This window comes from Lepidothrix coronata, unplaced genomic scaffold (assembly GCF_001604755.1).
Source record: "Lepidothrix coronata isolate B3197 unplaced genomic scaffold, Lepidothrix_coronata-1.0 Scaffold24, whole genome shotgun sequence".
Taxonomy (NCBI): domain Eukaryota; kingdom Metazoa; phylum Chordata; class Aves; order Passeriformes; family Pipridae; genus Lepidothrix; species Lepidothrix coronata.
Window position 1 is genome coordinate 4,462,134 of NW_016690204.1, and position 3,612 is coordinate 4,465,745.

The following is a 3,612-nucleotide window of genomic DNA, read 5'->3' on the forward strand; positions in this document are numbered from 1 at the left end:
TCTAGAAAGCTGCTAGATATGAATAAAAACTGTTTTAGGGCCACAATCAAGAGTGCTATATCATGTAAATGAATTATATATGCTGAATATTAAGCTATCGGGGTTATCACATGTTTTGTAAGAGTGTAAGTGACTACAGTAGTCATTTTTTTCTGCATCTACATTTATTTTAGTTTATGAGAGGGAGGGAGGGGGGAAATTGGGGACATGGGAATGGGGTTTGGCTAAAATATAAATTAATGAAGCAAAAAGGGGCCCCACTGCACCAACTATCATATATCACCTGTCTTAAATTATTCACTGTTTGTTCAAAGCCAAAGGTTATGTTCTTATGAGGGGTGCTTCTGTCGACACTTGTACATAAAAAATCAGATTGAAAGCTGTCCGAAGGCACCCTTTTAAAGCATTCCACCAGGCAGTATTCAGCTATTTAACCATAACTAGTTATTTAGGCAAAAACTGCTAGTTAGACCATTAACAAGCATTCTTTTTATATTTCTTCCAGTAAAATAAATTATTGATATCATTGCTGACTTTTATATTATGGGAGGGAAAATAAAAAAACAATAATAAAAAGGTGATAAAAGCACTGTTTCTATTTTTTTCTTTTTTTTCCAAAAAAGAAAGTAATAAAAACTTAAATTCTTTGTACCAGTAAAAAAAAAAAAAAAAAAATGTATAAAATTTACATCCGTGCAGTGGAGTTGTTAAGTTCTAGAAATACACAGCCTATGATGCTTTAGATTTAGCCTAGTAGACCAACTGTTAGAGACAGACGTATCATTTTTATGGAATTATATGATAATCATATTCAGATTTATATAAGCATTTTACAAGTATTGCAATCATTGAGTAGAGATAATCATGGTATTTTCATCAGCTTGGTACTTTTTGAAAACATGACTGTGTCGTGTAAACAATCTGCAATTTTTCAAGGCATGACAAAAACTTGCCCCCGTTTGATTTCCAAACCAAGGCCAACTTTGCTCAATATTGGGCCCAAGACATCTTGGCAACCGGGACAAAAGAAGGACCTTCTCCCGCCCGGGCGCTGCCTGGGGAAAGCCGCCGGTCCGGGTGCGGCCGGCGCGGCCCAGGAGGTGCCCGGGAGGCGGCGTCAAAGCGTAGTTGAAAAATTGCAGTTTGTCTGTGCATATGTTTGGACTCTTTCCATGTTGTCCTGTTTACAAGTTAACCTAAGTTTGGGGTGTTTGTCACGGGTCTTCTTGGTTTTGTATTTAAATAAATAAAGCAGGGAGCCGTCTCGCCGCGGTTCCGCTGCAGATAGTTATATCCTCATGTGTAACGTGCGAGCCTACTGGCAAGCACCTTAGTAAATTATCAACTCACCGCTGTGAACCTGCCAACTTGCTATAACAACTCTGCTTTAAAAAAAGTGTTTGTGATCAGGCTTTCTCTTTGTCATCGTATGTGCATGCAGTATGATCAGTTGAACAATAACCATCAATAAAGTTTCACAAGATTTGAAAACAAAGTTTCTGTAGCATTTATATCTAAGGATGAGAAATAAATTATCTTTAAAAATTGAAACAGAGAGAGAAAGAGACTATATTAATCGATGAAAAATGGGGCAGTAACATATATTTATACTGGTGAGGGAATGAACTGAAATTTATTAAGAGTTCAATCCTCACATTTATTATATAAGATATGCAAAACAAGCCTCCTATTAAAAGAAAAAAAAAAGTAAATTTCATATAAACACCACGATAAAAGCAACTTGAAAAATGTTTACCAAATGTTAGGCTTCCAATTCAAAGTGTGGATGATACATCTTTTTTGGAATTGCACACACAAAATGTCTAACGTGGAGAATAACAGAATTTATTTGCAATTTTAATTTTCCTGAGATGGCTTTACAGCTCCCACTCTCCAAATGATTATATGGCGTTTTAGTCTATTAAAATTATCTTGAAAGGTTGAGGGTGCAGCCCATATTAGAAAATATTTTGTTTATGAAGCTCCTACAGTACTCCTAGTAGTCATTTTAAAATGTATGTCTGAAATAGTTATGTAAGAAAAGCATTTGAAATTTTTTTACAATATATATTGGGAATGTTTTCACTTATATAAATAACTACTGATAATATGACTTATGAAAAAAATTATTACTACCATATGTGGAATATAGTGACTTCTAAACAGATTTAAAAAGAAAACCCCTACAAACCCAGAAAATGTGTATATCTGTCTTTAGAAATTAGTGTTTATATCACAACCGTGATTTGTGAATAAAGAAAAATGGTTTGTAATATCAAAATAAAAGCTTAGTCTGAAAAGGTAAAAACATGTCGGTGTTCAAAGTCATTTTGCTTTCCCTCCTCCCCGTGTTGGTCCCAGAGCTGCACCCGCAGCCACACCGTCGGTACCTCACACAGACAGGGGGCACGGTGTTCTTCTCGCCTGGCAGCGGTGCCAGGGAGCCCGAGGGAGGTGGTTCCTGCCCGATATTCCAGCCTGGGCTGCTGTCCGTGTGTCTGTCTGTGTGTGTGTGTGTGTGTGTGTGTGTGTGCACGGCAGGGACAACACCCTCACCAGCGCCGTCAGGCCTGGCTGCTGCTGCCACAGCCCAGAACAATGAGATCCAGGAGGGGACAGGGGGGAAGGAAGGTTTGCTTCCCAAAAAGGCAAAGGGACACCAGTCCCAGCTGTGTTTTTCAGGCAACACCCCACGATACGTGAGGAAGAACCGGGGCTTGTGCGTGGGAAATACAACTTCCTCGGGAGGGGGAGAGGAGGGGCTGGCACTGATCTCTCTTCTGTGGTGACAGAACCCAAGGGAACGGCCTGAAATTGTGTCAGGGGGGTTTGGGTTGGGTGTTAGAGAGAGGTTCTTCCCTCAGAGGGTGGTTGGGCACTGCACAGGCTCCCCAGGGCAGCAGGCACAGCACCAACGTTGCCAGAACTCAAGGAGCATTTGGATGAGACTCTCAGGCACTCTCAGTGACTCTTGGGGATGGTCCTGTGCAGGACTAAGGGTTGGACTCGATGATCCTTGTGGGTCCCTTCCAACTCAGCATATTCTCTGATCCTGTGTTTCCAAAAAAAGCAAGGTTACACCAATACCAGCTGTATTTTTCAGGCAACACTGCATGATACATGGACTGAGTTTTGTTCATAGGAATTAAAAAAAGGCATTTTCCAGACTTCCCAGTGCCGGTTAGGCTTCCATTTAGCTGTCACTTCCATGGACAGCTTCTATTTCTATGCGTGTCAGGTACAGGGCAGAAAGCAAAGAAGGCTCCTTGTTGTCACTCCCAGGTTTGTTGCCCAGACCACAGGTAAGATGACTACATGCTGTAGGTCTAAGATTTGCCTGTCAGTCCAACAGGTCATGATGAGGCTGATGAGTGTAATGTGCCTCAGCCATGTCACGTGCAGGCCAACAGAATGATGTGACTCTTCTCCCTCAGTTACTGTCATACTGTAATTTAGCAGAGGAAGAGAAGACAGGAAGATAAGGGATTCAACATTGCTTGCTTTGCAGTTTAGCAGAGTTTTACTCTAACAGTCGTTGGATCCTTCTGGGAAGCTAAAGAGAAGGAACCCTGATGTTTGCCAGGAATGGTGGGATTCATTTATATCTTTATA

The 3,612-nt window shown here is 40.8% G+C and overlaps 1 protein-coding gene across 35 annotated transcripts in view; it reads left to right on the plus strand.

The window, feature by feature from the left end:
* Positions 1-2,308, plus strand: part of RBFOX1 (RNA binding protein, fox-1 homolog 1) — a 1,165,955-nt gene extending 1,163,647 nt beyond the window's left edge. For all 35 annotated transcript variants that reach the window (XM_017808961.1, XM_017808958.1, XM_017808962.1 and 32 more), the window contains one exon: positions 1-2,308. This exon is cut by the window's left edge. The gene's annotated coding sequence lies outside the window, so the exon portion shown is untranslated.
* The last annotated feature ends 1,304 nt before the right edge of the window (positions 2,309-3,612 follow it).